The sequence below is a fragment of the Trachypithecus francoisi genome, unplaced genomic scaffold (genome assembly GCF_009764315.1).
Source record: "Trachypithecus francoisi isolate TF-2019V2 unplaced genomic scaffold, Tfra_2.0 Lachesis_group11, whole genome shotgun sequence".
Classification (NCBI taxonomy): Eukaryota; Metazoa; Chordata; class Mammalia; order Primates; family Cercopithecidae; genus Trachypithecus; species Trachypithecus francoisi.
In genome coordinates, this window is record NW_022681456.1 from 111,202,002 (window position 1) to 111,222,977 (window position 20,976).

At 36.7% G+C, this 20,976-nt stretch overlaps 1 long non-coding RNA gene across 1 annotated transcript; it reads left to right on the top strand.

Moving 5' to 3' along the window:
- The first annotated feature begins 12,190 nt into the window (after positions 1–12,190).
- Positions 12,191–19,413, top strand: LOC117091100. Its single transcript, XR_004440237.1, has 4 exons — positions 12,191–12,276; positions 14,246–14,342; positions 15,586–15,640; positions 19,235–19,413. It is a non-coding gene; the product is annotated as an uncharacterized LOC117091100 (long non-coding RNA).
- Positions 19,414–20,976: the final 1,563 nt, after the last annotated feature.

The window sequence follows — 20,976 nt, forward strand, 5'->3', positions numbered from 1 at the left end:
GATGAGTAAACACCTATGAGTAAAAGGTCTTGGACCATCTAGAAAGTGTGCCAGACCATGCATCCAATAAAACCCAAGTTTGGAAAAAACATTCATTCTCCTTTATATTAGAGTCCAGGATAATTGTGGTTTCTTTGAATTTCAAAGCATCACTGGAGTGTGGGCTACATTTTCTTGCAACTAGTATTCCTTCCGATATAATTTTTGCTGTTGTTTCTTGAATTACTAAATGTTTTTAAAAATTCAGTGTATTTCTGTAATACAAGTCAAATTATAATAAAACTCAAGTCTCTGCTTGTTTTCATTCTGGATTCCTTTCTGGGCCAAGGATAGCCCAAATTAAGACAAAAAAATAAACCCCTGGGCTGTGTGACAACACTTAAATTCTAGTGCTCAATCCAGGGCCACCACATTGAGCCAGGCAGGCCGTGTATGCCCAATATTGTGGAAAGTCCTCAAATTGTGAAATTCGGCAAAGCCAAGGACCCTCCCTGATGCCATGACTTATTAGCTCATGATATATGACAGCATAACTAAATGATCCTAAATAGTATCCAGTGCTTCACCATACAGTTGTATTGTGAAAGCATTTCATAAATTGTGCTGTTCTATACAAATCAATTTCCTTTTCTCTTTGATAATCTCAAATTCAAGGAGCTTAAAACTAAATATATAATATGTTTTCATTACATTTTTGCTCGAAAATGGCCACTGTTTCCTGACATTTAAATTTTCTATCTAGGCTCAATCAATAGATACGGATATGTTTTCGATCTCTGAGTCACCTAATCCCTAAGTGCTCTGAACAGGTGTCAGCTAAGAAACATATAATCCATTTAGTGGAGACCTATAATACTAGTTTTGTTTTCACAGATGGTGTTGGATTATTAAAGTGGAAATAGGCCAAGAAGTCTTAAAAGTACCTTTCCATTTAAGAGAGGGACATGTACTAAGCTGGACCTTGTATTATTTAAAGCTATGGCAAGTAAATTCAGCTCTAATCTTCTTATAGCCCAGTCTGACTAAATCTATTATTTTCTATGTCTCCTAAATTTTAGTTTTCCTGTTCCTAATCCCTACATCATACAAACAGTTTCTGGGAAGAAACCATATCATTCACCTTCAATGTGTTTAGTTTGTGGCCATATCCTTTTATTATCAGAAGGCAGGTAATGGATACTAAGGTGTTGAAACAGCGTTAGGAAAAACAAATAATGCGTTAGGAACAGCGTTAGGAAAAACAAATCTACCACAGTTTGACCATGGGGAAGTCATTTAATTTATCTTTAACTCAGTTTGGGTATCTGTTAAATAAGGCAATAAACTTTTTTAAACTACTAAGCTTTTTAGTTTATAGAAGTGTTAAAGTAGTTCAAAATGTGTTGTTTATTTTTTGAGATATAAATCCAAAGTGTTATCATTATTTACCTAATCATATACAATATCTACTATTGATCTTTTAGTTAATAAAGGTGACAGTGTTGTGCAGTAGAAAGATTTGGAGTTAATGAATTCAACTCTTTCACTTAGCTCTGTGATCCTGGGCAGTTACACGTGTATGACTTTGACAGCCTAGAATTTGACCTACCTTTATATTTCTGGAGAATTCCCAATGGTATATGTTCTGTCAAATAACCTCCTTCTACAGAACCTGAAAAGAGCCAAAACCTACTTGTCTCTCTGTCTCCCACCACCAGCACCAAGAGCATTGGCACAAAATCTCGGCTTCTCCAAGCAAATGCTTCCATCTGAGACTCTGAACTTGGATTGAGTAAAACAGGCAAAGAGAGAGTGGAATTCATTTTGTCAATGGGAATTGCAACGGTGGTACTCTTTTGGTCAGGATGGAAGTTCCAGGAGTTTCCGTTTGGCTATTTCTACCAGGTGACTTTTATCGTATTGTCAAAATGCTGACTGAGGATTCAGCTGATTGTTGATATATCTATCTCAGCTTTATATTGAGAAACTGAGAAAAAAACAAAGCAGGGGATGGATTCAGGGTGTGATTTTTATATCAAAATTACAGTTATCATCTGACCTCTCAAAAACTGTCACTCAAAAAAGTGGATTCAATAATGTTCAAGGTTCCAAACAATTAGTTTTTAGCTCAGAGTTAGTGCTGATTAAGTCCAAAAGCAATGTTTTGTAATTTTTAGGCTGTCCTAGTCTATAGGGTAGGCTAGAGGAATGTTTATACTAATGACACGAAGCCATACCCTAACTGCCCATCCTCAAGCACATTTGGGCTCCCCTCAAGTGATGCCGGATATGTAAAAGTACAGTCATCAGATTACAGTAATTTTCCTCTGTTTATGAGGATACTCTTCAGGCAAATGAATTTATCAGAAACCACATTGAATGTAACCCTAAAGAAAATTAAATTTTTTAATGTGCTGAAACTTGAATATCTAAAATACATTAAAATCTCAAACATATGTAAATGCTAAATAAGTGAATACCATTTAATTGAAAGGTATTGAATATGTCATTTTTTTATTACCAAAAACTCACTTTGAGGTATATACTGCATCAGACCATTTTACAGTTGGAGAAATAGGCAGTGAGCAGTAGCCTTAGAGGATATTAACTTAGAATTTAAAACCTGTGGGTTTTTTAATTTAAAAATCAATCACTCTATAAATAAAATCCCAAAGGTACCAAGAAAATATTTTAATTTCTTCCATTTTAGAATATTCAATAAATATTTGATTTCAGAATTTCACTACTTTTGAAACATGTATTTTGAAAGGAAAATAATTAAGATGGATACCACATTCAAAATATACTTAATCTATAGATCATATTATGAAGAATCTCTTTAAAAAATTATTTTTAAAAATTTTAACAATTATGGCTTGGGATGAAACTATGATAATTAACAGAGTGGGTGGCCTAGTGATTGTCAAGTTGACCAATGAAGTAGAGTACAGAAGACCAGAAACAGAAATCTTCAAGTATGGAAATTTGGTATATGCAAAGGATGAGAAAAGAAGGGACTCTATAATAAATGGAGCTAAAAAAAAACAGTTACCAGTTATGAGAAAAGATAAATTTGACTTGTATATCATGTCATAATTTTTTTAAAAACTCTGAATTGAATAAGGATTGAAAATGTAAAAACTGGGGAAGGTGGCCAACTAAAAGCAGTTAGTGTGTCCTGCTTTCATGGAGAGAAATAGGAAGAGTGAGTGAACACAGCGCCTTCCACTGAAACATCCAGGTGGATGTGCTGGGGCTCATCAAGAAAACAATTCAAGCCATGAAGAATGGAGAAAAGCAAGGCAGTACAACCACCAAGCCAGGGGACGCTCCCCAGCCTAGGGAAGTGGTGAGTGAGTGAGCAGCCCCGGACACCCATGCTTCTCTCATGGATCTTTGCAGCCCTGTGTCAGGAGATCCCCTCATGAACCCGCTCCACAAGGGCTTGCAGTCTGATGCACAGAGCTACATGGAGTCTTGATAGCAGCCACTCAGGCACACACGAAGTTCTGGGAGCTTTAGATACCCAAGCTTCCCAGCAAAAGTGGCTGCAACTCTGGCGAAGTGGGAGGCTAGGCCCTCATACATACCCCTTGGAAAGCAGTTGTTCCAGAAGGCTGAGCAGTGATGATCTGCAGGCCCCACTTCCGTGACACTTCACAGGACCCATTGACTCGGAACTCCAGTAAGCCACTGGTAGCAGCATTGCACCTCTCTGAGGGAGCTCCCAGAGGAAGGGGTGGGCTGCCATCTTAGCTGTTTCTCAGTTTTAGCCATTGCTGCCTTCAGTGTAGGTGCCCTATGAAAAAGTGGTCAGACTGCTTTTTAAGCAGGTCCCTGACCCTCACTCAGTGGGACCTCCTGACGGGTCATCAGCCCTTCTTGCTGGTGTTTTCCAGCTGGCAGTGGTTCTGAGTCTCTCTGGGATGGAGGCCCCAGCTGGGGGGATGGACTGCCATCTTTGCTAACAGCCTTAGCCATTGTTGCCTTCAGGCTCTAGGGAGGCCCAGGAAACCAGGAAATGAAGCGCTCCCCAGCACAGTGCAGCAGTTCTACAGAGAAGCAGTCAGATTGATTTTTCATGCAAGTCCTTGATCCTATTTCTCTTAACTGGGCAGAATCTCCAAATCGAGGACTACAACCACCCCCACAGTTGTGTTCAGGCAAGCAAATAGGTTCGTACCTCCCTGGGATGGAGCTCCCAGAGAAAAGAGCAGGCTGCCACCTTTGCTGTTTTGCAGCCTTTACTATTGACATCTTCAAGTACAGGAAAACCCAAGGTCACTAGGGGCTGAAGTGAACCCTCGGCATACTGCAGCAGCCCTGGGGAAAAGTGGCCAGGCTGTTATATGGATCCCAAATTTTGTCTTTTCTTAACTGGGTAGGTCCTCCAGGATTGGGTCTCCAAGCACCCCCTGCTGGGACTATTGAGCCAGTAGGAGCTCTGCAACTCCCTGGGACAGAGCTCCCAGTGAGAGCAGCAGGTTGCCATCTTTGCTGTCTTGCAGCCCTCAACCTTGCTGCCTCCAGGCTCCAGGGAGTCCATGAAACCCAGCGGCTGGTCTGGGTCCCCACCACAGAGCACCCACGTCACAGAAAAGTGACCAGACTGTTCTCTATGCAGGTCCTAGTCCACACTTCTCCTCACTAGGCAGGGCTGCCTGTCCTGGGACTCCAGTAAAACTGCCTTGCCCCTGCCTGATTACCTCAATTGGAAACAGCTCAGCAGTTAAAGGAATACCAACATGCAGATATGAGAAAAAAACAACACAAGAATTCTGGCAACTCAAATGGCCAGTGTCTTGTGTCCTCCGAACAACTATGGTAGTTCTCCAAAAAGGGTTCTTAACCAGCTTGAGTTGGCTGAAATGACAGAAATAGAATTCAGAATATGGATAGGAATAAAGACCATTGAGATTCAGGAGAAGAGAGAAATCCAATCCAAGGAAACTAACAATCACAATAAGACAAAATAGGAGCTGACAAACAAAATAGCCGTATAAAAAAGGGACTTCACTGATCCAATCGGCTGAAAAATACAGTACAAAAGTTTCACAATGCGATCACAAGTATTAACGCAGAATAAACCAAGTTGAGAAAAGAATGTTAGAATTTGAAGACGGGCTCCCTGAAATAAGACAAAAATAAAAAAAGAATAAAAAGCAATGAACAAAACCTTTGAGAAATACGGAATTATGTTAGGAGGCCAAATATACAAATTACTGGCATCCCTGAAAGGGACAGGGAAAAAGTGAAAAACTTGGAAAACATATTAAGGGATATTGTCATGAACATTTCCCCAACCTCACTAGAGAGGCCAACAGTCGAATTCAGGAAATACAGAGAACCTCTGTAAGAGACCTACTGTAAAGCACCTGTAGTTAACAACACTGTCTTACATACTTAAAATTTTACTAGAACTATAAAGTAGGTCTTATGTTCAGTGTTCTCATCACAATAATGGTAGTAGTAATAATAATAAGTGAAGAGGGTGTGAGGGAATTTTGGAATTAATAGATATCTTTATGGCAGATTGCAGTGTCTACTTATATCCAAATTTATGATGTTGTGTACATTAAATATATACAGCTTTTCATACGTCAATCACATCTCAATAAAGTGGGTTTTTTAATATATAAAAAAAGAAATGCCTGTAGTCCTGGCAACTCAGGAAGGTAAGGCTGGAGGACCACTTGAACCCAAGACTTTGGGTCTAGCCTGGGCAACATAGTGAGATCTCAACTCGAAATTAAAAATAATAATAATAAGACATCACAGTATCAAGGCTAACAATCTTTTTTTGTGGCCTTCATCGTACTGCCTGATGACACACAGGACTATAATGAAATATGACGTGCCCTAATTGCAGTAACTAGATATCAAACAAAGTAGAATGAATTTGGAGTGGTAAGAAGGGCAGTAGTTTTTCAGGATGTAAAGAAATGAGAAACAGGAATAAGATTGTTGAAACGTAAACGGGAAGAATCAGCAATATGAGAAACATGAAAATGAATAGAATTAAAGACCTCTGCATTATTCTAATTTAATCTGCATTTGGCAAGCATTTCATGACACAGCTTCATCCACTTTACCACTGATGTAGCCAAGACAGTGGTCCTCAAATTTTAGCTGAAATCAGAATCACCTGGGAACCTGGTATATAACCCTCAGAGGCTCAGGTCTATCCCCTTCAATAAGCCTGCCCCTCTCTGTTCTTTCTGAGTTCTGGTTTTCTGGTATGTACTAAACTTTGAAAGCCAGCGATGCAGAAAAATACACAGAGGGAAAACTCATAATGTCAACAATAGCTGTAACGATTCCCCAAAAGATAGAACAGAAAACTATTCTTTTCCCTCAGTGCCCATGCAAATCTGTTTTCTGAGGCTAATTCTTTGGATCATTTTAACAAAACCTAGGTAGATGCCATGGCTCTTCTGATCACTCAGAAAATATAAAGTCCTCTAGTCACTTCTAGTTACAAAAAGCTTGATTTCGGTGTTCAAAATATTCTCAAGTAATAGTCAAAGCTCCAAACTTCATTTAAAGTTTATCCTCTCCTGGCTCAGGCTAAGGAATAGGTTGCTAGACTGCAGAGTGGAAAGGACAACATTTTAGGTGTTTTTTTCACTGCCTAAAACGTCCACCCCACCTCCCTCTCTCAACAACTGGTTTCAGATCATCTAGATCTGTGGGAGACATTAAAAAGCAGTAAGGTCCAAGAAAGTTCTCACTTGACATCCAGACCAATATGGTCTGGATTTGGTTTCTCCTGATTCTTGCAGCATTTTTTACTTCCTATGGAACCCTGTCACTGGTAATGGAATCTCCTCTCCCACTGTTGCTTTTTAAATACAGCTGAGGTCTCTTCTGCCTGGTCATTTACAACTTCACTCTGAGTTTTTGAGGTCCATTACACTCTCCAAGGAGACAATCACCACTCCAAGGTGACTTCAGGTGTGTTTCTCTCTTCCACTTGGCCTTCAGGAGCCTTCCTTCCGAAGACCTCTGGCAACACAGGCTGTTCCTAAGGCAACCAGCCTCCTCTCTGGACAACTGCAGAAGGGATGGTCAGGGCAGCCTGTGCCTTTAGGCTTTTCTAGCAGCAATTTCTGCTCCATGACTCCAGGCTCACAAAGCAACCTCTTACCCTGAATCCCCTCTTTTTTTTTTTTTTTTTTTTTCCTTTTTTGAGTCTTGCTCTGTTGCCCAGGCTGCAGTGCAGTAGCGCGATCTCAACTCACTGCAACCTCCGCCTCCCGTGTTCAAGTGATTCTCCTGGCTCAGCCTCTCGAGTAGCTGGGATTACAGGCATGCACCACCATACCCGGCTAATTTTTTGTATTTTTAGTAGAGATGGGGTTTCGAGGGGAGTTGAAGGAGACATTTCACAGCAGTCCAACTCCAGTCATCTCAACTTAAAGAGATATAATTAAAACTAAATAGCATGAAAAGGTAAACAGAAAGCAATTGGCCACAATGTATTAGGTAAAATCAAGAAAAATGTAACAATAGCCATATTATTTGAACAAAGTAGAATTGAAAGTAGCTTTTTTAACATGAGTAAAAAAGGATCATTAAGATAATATGGGATAAAATTCAAGATATATCAAAATACATAAAGCAAAATTCTTGGTATTTAGCAATGACATAGAATTATTCAGTTTTAGACATATTTTCTGTCCTTTAAACAATTATACGGAATATATATTAAAAATTAGAATAATGAAATTCAGAATTTTATATATATCAAATTTTGTAAGCATTTAAACAGAGTTAACCAGTACACAGAGTCCTTAAAAAACTATATATATAATAATAAAGTCTACATATATAAATAATATAGTTTATAAATTATATAATATATAAAATAAATAATATAAATAAAATATATAGTATGTTATATATTATACTTTATGTATGATGTTTTATTTATTATATAATATATATTAATCTACAATAAAACTAAATTCGAGTATCAAAAATGTGCTATCTATATTCTTTCTCTAGTAAAACTAGGTATTTACAGATGATGTTGAAGACCCAAGTCAGTTGACAATTTGAAACGTTTCTTAAATATTGGAACAAAAATATCAATCTACAATTATAAACTCTTCAGGAACTAATGATGATGAGTGACCCCTGTTCAACATTTTCAGGAGATGGTCAAGGCAATTTTGTTTTTAATTATGATTTAAAATCATTTAAAATGAATTATTCGTCTTTTATTTCATAAACTTAAATTCAAGAATTTGGAAAACCATAGAAATCTAAGGAAATCAGAAAGAAAATATTAATGATTTGGAGTTTTTGGAATACAATTCTAAATAAATCAGAATACCTACCTTTTCATTTATTTATGAAAAAAACTTGGCTGCTTAATTTGTGCTCAGCATTTTTCTATACATAAAATAGGCAAGATTCACAGGTCTTGTGCTCAAGAAATTTAAATTCAGCAAGGATTTATTATTTATTTACTTCCTTTATGTAACTAGATGATTAAAATTAAGAGATAAGCTCCCTGATAGTAATAAGTGCAAGCAACAGAGAGAAGGTAGCTGGACCCCCTACCAGCCATAATGCAGCGGTGATGGTTTCCTGAGAGACAAGTTACATAAACTAAGTCCTGAGGGTAAATAGCACTATCCATCAGGAAGGAGAGTGTTCTCAGCACAAGGAGAAGAATGTGAAAGGAGAGAAAACTGAGTATGTTTGGAGAACTAAAGATATTTCGACATTGTTAGATATTAAATAATGAGATGTAGTCTGAGAGGTGAGTTTTGACCTATCATAAAAGCTTTATAGAAAATATTAGGCTGGGCACGGTGGCTTACGCCTTTAATCCCAGCACTATGGGAGGTCAAGGCTGGCAAATCACGAGGTCAAGAGATCGAGACCATCCCGGCCAACATGGTGAAACCCCCCGTCTCTACTAAAAATACAAAAATTAGCTGGGCATGGTGGCACGCCACTGTAGTCCCAGCTACTTGGGAGGCTGAGGCAGGAGAATTGCTTGAAGCTGGGAGGCAGCTGTTGCAGTGAGCCGAGGTCACACCACTGCACTCCAGCCTGGCGATAGAGCGATGCTCCGTTGCAAAAAAAAAAAAAAAAAATTAGGGAATTTCAACGTCATCCTGAGGAGGTAGAAAGAATTGTGTGTAGGGGTGTGACTTGAGAAGATGTATATTTGAAAAATATTATGAGATGCGAAGAAGGATACATATCCTCTCCTTTTCAGGGTGAGACCCACACCATCCTAGAGCAGAAGGAGTTCAGAAGAAGAAAGGAACGCCCCAAACCCAAAACACATGTAAAGGGAGCCAGAAACTGAGTACCAAAAAATACTGACTACTAAAACACAGAAGTGCCAAAGGTGAAGGATAAAAGTAAAAGCTGCCAGAGATAAAGGGACAAGAAGAACATAAATCTTGAGAGAAAAGTGGAAGTGCAATACTATAAAATTAACAGAGACTTTATAAATGACTAGAAGTGAGGAAAATTGGCACCGCATCCATTGATAATGACAGGAGAATAATTTCAGCAGAGAGCTCCACCACAATTTCATTAGGTTTCCTTTAAGTATCCTGGTATGCTACTTTCTAGAAACTGGCCATCAGTCTTATTCTGTAACTTTAATTCTCCAGCCAATTTAAAATAAGGATTATATTCTCATCCCCAAGAAGACTAATGGGCTGAATCCTAATACTTAAAATTCAGGTTTGTCTATGAGAGAGCGGGGATTACTTGGAACCGGTAATAGTGGCTACTCTAAGCAAGGACGTTAAACAAAACAAAACTTTATGAGAAATTTCTGACTAATATCTTTCAAATAGATTATTAATTTAATAATACTGGAAGGTTTTAATAAAATCATGCTAATGTCACTGTAACGTCATTGTCAGCAACAGTGTTATAGCATCAACTTATAACCAAAGCAATACATATTAGAAGTGACTGGCTAAACTCAGAAATGTGAATTATGGGAATATATGAAATTGCAAGAATAAGTTATTAGAGGTATGATTAATGAAGCATCACTTTTTCTCTACCATGTGGCAAGTCTTACCCCAGAGCCACTGAGCCCTTCTGAGTTCATCAGTTTGGTTACCAGTTATTTCCCAATATCCGTTAATGGCAGACACTAATTTTATTTTTCTCCATGGTATTCTTAAAGTACCCTTAAGGATAAAGTAGAATGGAAGTGAATCATTTGTTCTGGCTGTAATGACTGGCCAACTCTAAACATTGAATGCCGGCTCTGAGCAATATGATGAATGCCACCTTAAATACATAAAACGAAAAACTTCGTTATGTTGACATAATAGACGAAGTCATAATTTGCAGAATTTCAGCAAAATTGGAATTCTAGGATGACATATGCATATGATTAGCTGTTCATTCATTAATTTATTCACTCAATCACCTGTATACTAAATATGTATTAAATATCTGTTATGTGCCAGGAACCTGTTCCAGGTGCATAGAATACAGTGAATAAACAGACTAAACGCTGCTCTCAATGAACATCTTAATCTGCATGTTCCTTGATATGAGTTTATTCCTTGAAGAAAAATTCATTATGAATTGCCTGTTTTTTAAAGGGAGGGCATGTGTACTTTCAAAGATTTAGATAGAGATTAGTTTATGACATACAGTTTCTCTCTTTCCCAAATATATTTAAAATATTTATTGTCATTGACAAAAAAATGAAATCATGGCTCTCTGTTGAAAGCCAAGAAAAGGATCCATAATATATTTACATTTCTATTCTTGAAAAAGAATTCTAATCACAACAGAAGATGTTTTTTTAAAAAAAGCATTTTAAAGAAATTATCATTTCAAATTTGAAATCTGTCCGCCAAACACTTAATTAACCGGTCATCTGCATATTTCAAGACTCAGTAATCTCCAGATGTGTTTGAATTACACCAATAAAGTAAGATTAAGTACATGTCAACTCATGTTTTACAACTTGCATAGCTTACTTCTTATGCCTTTGTTCGGCTTACATATTGTGAGGAAGTGTTTATCTTTTTGCATATTTCTAAGTGATGGCATATAAAGTCATACAGTATTTAGAGTTTTTACAACTTTTTTACCTACTCATGAAACATTATCACTCATCAATGCAAAAGGCATGCATAAGGATAAGGACACCTCTGTGGTTTTCTTTAAATTCAGGAAGAACTTCATGAAAATTCCCACAATTTTATGACTGTTGCAGTCTAGGCCACATATTGTATTTTTATTTTGTGACTTGCTACAAATAAATTCTTGCTTAGTCCCAGACTTCTCTCCTAGCTTGATAAAATGTACGAGCCTCTTTTAAATTAGTATACGTTTTGACATCTTCAGTGGGTTTTATATGTACTCAAGTGGTTCTTTCTCTACACGGTTTTCTCATATTATTGAATAAGCTAAGGAAAAACCGATGTTATTACTATGTTTGGTGAATTTTCAAATTTAGTATTAAATGTATGCTCTTTTGTAAAAATCTACTTGCAATTGGTGTGTTGAAATATTTCTTCGTCTCTTACTCTAATTTAATCCACCAATTGATCAATCGTTAATTCAATATTTATCTAGTCCCTACTCTGTTCGACGCACTATTCTGGTTGCCAAAAATATAAGTGAATAAAATGAATGAAAATTCCTGCCTCGTAGCACTGTCACGCCCTCTCAATAGTAAACATTTATTTATAAGAAATGCAACCTTCTAATTACAAAATTTAATTGTGCTCCACTTTCTTCAACCTCTCTTAGAGTTTCAATTATTTATAAGCATCATTTTTCCAAAAAATAGATTTCAAAAATCACAATAATGTATAGCACATTTCACATCTCTCTTGTTTTCTAAATTTTTCCAGGGCTTGCTTTCCAATTAGAAACACCTTGTGTTATAAATGTCCCCTCTTATATCTAAACGTTTTGGTAAAACAATTGGCACAAACGACAGAATGCTCAATAGTTTTACCATTGAAAATATGAATATGAATAATTTTTTTAATTTAGTAGTATACTTTAAAATTTCATACCTTGAGGAAATGTAGGTTGATTATTTTTGTGGCAGAGGTCGATAGTAGTCCTCCAATGTATATGTTCTCCTTTCTTCGTAATTCAACCTTGCCCTTGTTGGGTTCTTTTTCTTTTCTGCTGGCTAGAATATCAGTAAGATGCTGGAGTTTAATCAGCCACAGCAGACTGTGAGGTGGAAGCCACTTGGTGATTGTGGCCCAGCACCAAGATAGAAGGCATTTGGATTCCTGGTGATCACAGACCCAGCATGTCATCTCTGCACAGGTGACATTAGATTCTATTTGAAGAAGAAGACATCCATATTGTTTAAGACATTGTTATTTAGAGATTTCTGTCAGTAGCAGGCAAACCTAATCCTAACTAACATAGCCTACAACGTACTTTCACAAATTTAACAATCTATGCTACATCCTGTATAATTCTTACCATCTTGATTATTTACTGAAGATGATGAAATGTTCATCTCTGTCACATGACTATTATTGGCAATAGCATGATTCACCAACTCTTGGAGATTTTCCTGAAAAATGAAAACACCAATGTTTGTTTTGACCTTATTTGCATATAATCACAGATATGTAGGGATAAACCAAATCAATCTTCAACAAAAGAGCAAATGACTGGTGATAATAAAAATATCTATATGGAGAGAGGCACAGCTGAAAAGGTAAGAGGAAGCCACACAAATACCAGCTAAGCATAGGGAAGGCAATGCTGGAGTATTTAATTGAGTCATTTCAAGTTGTATATGACTTTTACTTGTTTTTATCAACTACAATGTTTATTTCATTTAACCACAGTAAAACGAAAACTGACTTGTGTTTCACAGGGAGTATAACTGATTTAATGGAATTGTTGCAGTTTTATCACTTTTCTGAGTTAAATTTTGCCTCCCCTAACTTTTCTGGGAAATAAAAATTCACATATTCTCTGTTCTTTTTTTTCCTTCCTCTGCTTAATTCTATCTTATGCATGACATTTTATAGAAGGCTTATGTTCATTTTCTAATCAAGATGGCATATATTAAAAATCAGATCCATCATGTGTCATGCAACTATCATATGACACTATTTATTTTTCCAAATTCCAATGATTTACAACTGCTGTTTAATTGCCTGAGAGCATTTTAATCCAGGGTAGTTAAGATTACTTGAACTGCTACATCATTTAATTGTAATATTACAGGTTTACAAGCAAAAGCAAGCCTTGAACTAGAGACAGCAAGTCTACAAAAAAAAAAAAAATCCAAGAGAAACCATCAAGTTTTAAAAGTTGATGTCAGAAATATCTCATTTAGTTCAAATAAACTACTGTGAAATAATACCCTTTAAAACATGTAACTAAAGAGCTAAGTACCTAAAAGTAAAAAATAATATCTAGAGGAAAGAGATAATTTATGTGTTGGATAGTGAGATTGGGCATAAAAAGTCTGGTTCCCAAAACATTTATGAAATATTTACACCATTCCTCAGGAAATGGCTAGAATATAAACAAAGTACCCTACCTAGAAGAGCTTCAAAAATCATTTTTATAGTGGCAATTAATTTAATTTCTGAAACGCCAAGGAAATTACAAATGTATTGTGAATGTTTATGGTACTTGACAAATCAAGACCAGAAATTTTATCATCATTTACAATCATCATCAATTACAAAACTATTCAAGAGAGTTACATAAGAAAAAAATACTTTTAGCTTAGATGCAGCTGAGCAAAAGTATGCTTCAAATTGTTTTTAGCATGATACACAGAAGTCCAAGTTACATTTAAAAATTTTTGATTCTACTACACACAATTTTATTAGATTTTAATACATTACTAAACCAGAAGAGCAAATGCCATACCCTGGTATCACACCAGCTAAAAAATATGATCAGAAATTCACTTATTCCATAAATACAAAGGTGTGAACATTTATGGACTTTGTTTTATAATTTTAAGTTTTAAAAATTTTAGCAACTCTATGTTCCCCACTGCAGTACAGAGAGGCGATATGGTATTGTGATCAAGAGTGGTTAATCAAACTGTCCTGGGTTCAAATCCAGGTTCTGTGCCATCTGTGTAATCTTGAATAAATTACCCATCTCCACTTGCCTCAGTTGTAAAAATAAGAATAACATTTATCTCATAAGGTCATGTAAGGAGTAGCTTGCAAAGCTCAGAGCTTCAGGTAAGAAGTGGGTATAAAAATCCAATTCTGGCCTCATTTACTCTCATGTATTTACTCTTTTTTAGGTCTTCGAGCAGCAGCCCAAGGAAGGAAAAATAAGAACACACATTTTTGGTTGGATTAGTAACATCTTTCCTTTGTCTTCATCCACCAGTGTTCTTGGTACCCTGAAAGGCAACAAGAAATTTCAAAAATCTTATTTTCCATGTCAGAAGCTATGACATCATTCCATTTGCAATAACATACTTTAATCTTCTCCAGGTTTCATAAATTCTTGGGACAACTATAATAAATGTTATTTGCTTGGAAACCTAAAGAAGAATGCATAGTTAAATTTTTCAAAGTATGACCCCCATTATAGTAATACTGAAGGAGAAGCTAAGTGGTTGAATTGGAAGGATAAGTGATAATATTGCTATGCTTCTGAAAGAGTACCCATTCAGGAAATGTTAGGAAATCTCAGCATTTGGATCCAAAGCCCTTGCCAAGAGACCTTGGCAGATGCAGCGAATCAGTCCTTTATTAGATGTGTCAGTCTCAGCTGCACACATATCTTGATAGTTAAGATGTAAATGTTCATCCCCTAGTCACAATGGCGATAAGTGCTGAAAAACCTCTAGAGACAGGCTACTTAACAACTAGTGAGATTCCCTGGGATACACATGTAGAATCTCCTGCATTCCACTGAGGTTTCCTCCCAGTATACTCAGATAATTGACTTTTTTTGATTTTTTAAATTAATTCCACGTTAGATTCTGTGTTACTATGAACCACACCACCGTTTATGGAGAATTAACATCTGGTTACAAATAGTGGTCTCATTGTTTTAACCTCATGTGGGCTTACAGGATTTATAGGAAGTTCACTGAAACCAACACTTCCTTATTCTGTTTAAGGATTATCAAAGATTTATGAATTCGTTTTATAAAATTTCCATCCTTAACCACAATTTTTAAACACCTTCTAAAAATCAATTACCTCATTTTCAATTAATTAAGCCAATTAAACTATGAAAGATGTTCTCATGATGACAGCTCCACAGTTAACACATTTCAAGAAGCTGTTTTGCCTTTCACATCTCTTCTGTTACATGCAGAGTACTAATCTCTACCCGGATCCTCTCTATATCAATCCTCATTTTTAAAGGCAGAGACCCAAACATTACATCTTAATATATACTTTTTACATTTAAATTGTAGTCAAGAATTTTAAAAATTATATCATAGTAAAATGTCTATTTTGCCATTGAAACAGTTCCGATATGACATTAATGTATCAGAGCATCCTTATGAACCCCACGAATATGTACAATTATTATTTGTCATTTTAAAAAAGTAAAGAATAAAAGAGCACTTAACGTTTTAGCAAATCAAGGCTTGTAAGTAATGCGAATATTGTCTTCTAGCTTCCCAGAAAGTGTGGAACATTGGCCTTCCTTTTCAGATTCATGTGAAAGCTTGGTAAGTATTATTCTTTTTTTTTTAATTTTTATTTTATTTTATTTTTTTTGAGGCGGAGTCTCGCTCTGTCGCCCAGACTGGAGTGCAGTGGCCTGATCTCAGCTCACTGCAAGCTCCACCTCCCGGGTTTACGCCATTCTCCTGCCTCAGCCTCCCTAGTAGCTGGGACTACAGGCGCCTGCCACCTCGCCCGGCTAGTTTTTGTATTTTTAGTAGAGACGGGGTTTCACCGTGTTAGCCAGGATGTTCTCGATCTCCTGACCTCGTGATCCGCCCGTCTCAGCCTCCCAAAGTGCTGGGATTACAGGCTTGAGCCACCGCGCCCGGCGGTAAGTATTATTCTTAAATGAGATAGATAAGTGTTCTAAGCTCATCTTTTCGCTCCCAACTCTGGAGAGATAATGATGCCTACTTACACTCGGATGCACTGGGTCATATACCTTCACCAGATCACAAAGCCCAGGTCAGATACATATGATGGTGTGTCACTTTCTACCTAGAAAATAGCGATCATTCCATCAGCCTGCAGTGTGTTTCTTCTAGGGGCATAAAAGGTAAGACGGCAAGGATGCCTAATGCCGAACACTAAGTGGACAAGTGACCTCCAGCAGGTTAAAGTAGCATAAAAGAAGGCTGAGTTAGTGGTGAAAGGAACTGGAAGCCTAAATTATCCAACAGTAAGTATTTCCTAGCTATGTTCTCTCCTAGCCTCAATTTACTCTTACATAAACAGAGTAAAATCAACATGAGTGACCCACTAGAGCAGAAGAGGGTGAGAAATATACGAGGGCAATGATTTAGACCAGGCAGAAGAATGGGCTTGAAGAAGTCTTTCCCAGAGTAGTTGATGCTTTAAGACAGGTATAGGACTCACCTGGGTGAATAAGATTTTGAAAGAAAGGTGGCTTAGACAGAAGGGACAGTGAATGTGCAGGGTTATTTGATTCATGAGATAATCAAAACATTTATCCCACATTGTGCTTGGTCCTTAACTGTTAATATGTTCGCTCTTTAGTCCAACAAGGCAGATGTTGCCTAATCCAACAAGAAAATATTTGCTTTTGGCAAATGTGCTGCCAGCGACATTCTTAGCACTCAACAGAAGAGCACCTTAGAACTATGGAAAGGCATGTCAAAGTCAGCTGCACTAGTGTATGAACTCTGCCATTGCACAGAGCCCTGCACTTAGGAGTTTTCTAAACTTGTTAATGCTTTGCTGTTGCTGTCTTAAAATTCTTAATAATTTTGAACAAAGCAACTCACATTTTCATTTTTCACTGGTCCCCACAAATTACACAGCCAGTCCTATTTATGCTATCAGATAATCCCAATTTGTGTAAATCAGATGGATTCACATTCTGGTTTTCTTACTTCTTAACTTCATGAACTTCTAGGAGCTTTAATGATAGAAATATCAAAATTCTTTTACTCATTTGTGAGGATCAAATATATTTTGATTATAAAACTAATTTTTATTTTATAAAGTATTGCAGAAACAGAGAACAGTAATCAGTCACAGCTAATAAGATTCTTGTTTATTTTTTAAAAATTCACTTATTTGGAATGATTTCAAATATCTGGAAATTAGTACATGCCCACTGCCATTTCCTCTCTCTTCTTCTCTTTCACTTTTTCTCCGTTCCTATTCTGTCCTTTGCAACTGAGCTTATAGTATATGCTAAATACTGTACTGAGTGCCAAAAACACAGATCAAAGCAGACACAGTCTCTTCCCTTGAGGAGCTTATACTTGCATAGAGGAAATAGAAACAGAAATTGACAAGCTTGGTGAAGTGTAACAGGCATTTCATAGAAAAAGCACAGGGTGCAATAAGAATATACAAGAGAGCAGTAGCTAAGATTTGGGGAGGTGATGTGAGTGGAAGTGGCTCTGGGAAGTCTTTCCCAAGAGAGTTGATAATTCAAGAAAGGGATAGGATTTAGATGAAGGAAGGAGGCATTGGAATGAAGGTGTTTTAGGCAAAAGATAAATTGTGTGTGCAGTCATAAAAGCTTGAAACACATGTTTCTTATGAGAAAGCACAAGTAGTTCTATTTATCTGTGTCAGAGATGCATGTGGAAGAGTGAAGAATTAGGAGGCTGGAAAGGGAAATAGGCAAAGGCCAGATCCATGGGTATTATAAGGGGTAAACCAGAGTTATAAATTCACCCTGAATGCTCCTTGAAAATTATAAAAAGGTAATGAAAGTAGAGAGATGATATGGCTAGAAAACAGTGTAGAGATGAATGATAATGCAACTTAGATAAGAAATATTTGTGGAAGAACAGCTGACTCTAGTGATACTATAGAATGGAAATTCAGAGCAAGCTTCAGGCCCTCAAGAAATATTTTATGGAGCAAGTACTTTGTTATGTTCAGAGAACACAGAGATAACTAAGATAGATCCCCTCTTCCCCAGCAGGGTGGAATGCAGTGTAGTGAGTGCAGTGAACATGCTCTACCCATGATATTCAACAGAAAAGGGGCCCCCAAACTTCCTAAGGGACATAGAGAGTCTTTTGCAAAAGAGCTGACACTAAGTCTCAGAGGAATGTCCTGAATTGAGACTTAAAAGATTAAAGGAATTAATCAGACACAGGATGAGGTAATTAAAAAGAAGGAAATATTCTAGGCAAAGAAAGTAACATAAGCAAAGAAAAAGAAATGAGAACTTACATACATGCAGTGTCCAGGGGAGAGGTGGATAAGAGACTGAACCGGAACAGTAATTGTAGAGATGAGGAATAAAAAGGAAAGCCAGATTTATGGAATGTTTAGGAAGCATTAACATGACTTTGTCATTGTTTGGATGTGGGAAGTGATGGAGGTGGGGGAATGAGAGGAGACTTCTTTTCTACCTTGCCTCTTTTACCCCTTAAGTGCCAACAACCACAGACAATTTCCAAAGCTATTAATTTTAGCTAAGTGTTTTTCCTCCTCAGGCTATGTTTTAGGAGGAGAATCTGTGGTATAAATCTACAATCACTGTAAATTAATATAACTACAGTCACACTACTGTTAATTTGATTCCAAAACAGATATACTTGGAATCCCAGCACAAACTTGGTTTTTCAAATATAGCTCCAGACATAGTCATGGTCAACATGTCCCCTTGTCAAACAACAACTACTTACCATCAACTTAATACATCATGTACAAGGCATAAAGATATCTCATTTCCTCAAATCAAATTCAAGTGGTTCCACTGTAGAATCACAGAATTTGGGGTTGGAAGACATCTTAATATTTGTAGAATCCAAATATTTGGGACACTCTCTGCAATCTGAATTTTGTATTCACAATTTTCTTGAGGTCAACAGGCTAGAGAACAAGATAACTTACCACTTGCTTTGATAAGTTTTTCTTTAAGTCCTAGTTCTGAGAAATAAAACGATTTGAGAACCTGAGAACAATAAAATATGACTACTGATTTCATACTCCCATGTACTTTCAAATTCACTTTCCTATTTTGCCAAATCAAGGTTGAATTTTTCCCTCCTCATTTAAATGTTTCTCATGCTTTTTGCTGTAAGAATTATATTAAAATGAAATTAGTCACCGCTTGTTTTTATTTCGCCTGGCTTCTTTGACAGGAGAAAAGAACACAGACTAAAAGGAATATAAATCCAAAAGAATGAGTGAAATGAGAATACACAAGGCATGAGCAATAAGACTGTTCGGCCAGAAATAATGAGAATAACTGCTCTACAGCTTACAAACCAGAAACTTACACGTTGTATCTCATTAAATTTTATTTTGAATATTGAGAACATTCAGTGCATGGATAATATTTAAAAGTCATAACTCCAGAAGTAGAACCAGTTGATGAATAAAAAAAAAAATTCTAGTCAAAACATAATTTATCAATTATGTACAGGGCAGGCCAAAACCTTGTTTTGCCTCCTGGAAAATTATTTACAAGAAAATGATGGCTTAGAATGTTCCTTCTTTAGGAGCTCCCCAAAATCTCTAAGTATAGGTGGTTACATTAACTAATTCAACCTAGAAAACAAGCGCATCCCCCACTTATGTATACACATGTCTTACCAGATTTATAATCTATACTATTTGGAGCAAGGAAAAAGGATTTACATATTGAAACAAAAGGAAAATTATAAGTTTTTTTATTATTCGATAAGGCAGTCATAAATTTCTGACATAAACACATGATTATAAATGGAAGGTGTCTTTCTAATGTATCATATTAGATATGCTATAAGTTCTGAAATATGAGATCAATCCATGACTAATGGCCTGATAAAAGTCATGACTGAATAAATGGGATGACAGCCAAGGAACAGATTCCTGTGAATAAATAATAATCAAATGCCACACATATAGCTTAATTAACACTCCCTTTACTTATTTTTCAAAATCTTGCATTCATTCAATGAATATGTGAAGATCTACTATATGCTAGACTTAACTCAATTTGTAGCAAGTTAATGATCATAAATAGGTGATGAAGTCTAATCTCTTCTCTAAAAGATTTTTGTCTCATTCACTGCTGATCTTGTGTGCTTTTTTGTTGTTGCTGAAATTGATAAATGTTCACCACATTCAGTAATACTTTCCAGACTTCCAGACAGATGAATTCATAACATACACATTCGCGTCCCGTTAAATACACAAGTTTTATAGTTTTTGTTTCCAGAGAATCCAGACTAAGTTTATTTTTAAGAAGAATTAATGAAATAAGAAAATGATTGCTTCACTGAGTAGTCTAGACTCAAAGCCACTGTTGGTCTAGATAGTAACTTCAGTGATGTAGTTCTTTTTTCCTCAGGCACCTGTTCCAATTAAAATGAATCTACTCTCCTGTAAAACTCTCTTTCTCTGGCTACCACGTACTTAATGAGAACTTCAATACCTGCTCCTGACTGGTTCAGATAGGCTTTCAGGACAAATTCCTTTATTTTTGCTATTTTATTTTACTTTATTTTATTTATTTATTTTTGAGACGGAATCTCGCTCTGTCACCCAGGCTGGAGTGCAGTGACACGATCTCTGCTCATTGCAACCTCTGCCTCCCAGGTTCAAGAGATTCTCCTGCCTCAGCCTCACCAGTAGCTGGGATTATAGGCATGCACCACCACGCCCAGATAATTTTTTGTATTTTTAGTAGAGATGGGGTTTCGTCATGTTGGCCAGGCTAGTCTAGAACTCCTGACCTCAGGTGATCCGCCTGCCTCAGCCTCCCAAAGTGCTGGGATTACAGGGTTGAGCCACTGTGCCTGGCCAATTTTTGCTATATTAAATATTGACTTTGCAATGACTTTTCCTAATATTTTTAAAGAGATGGTCTTATTTCCTTTTATCTTTTCTACTATAGTTT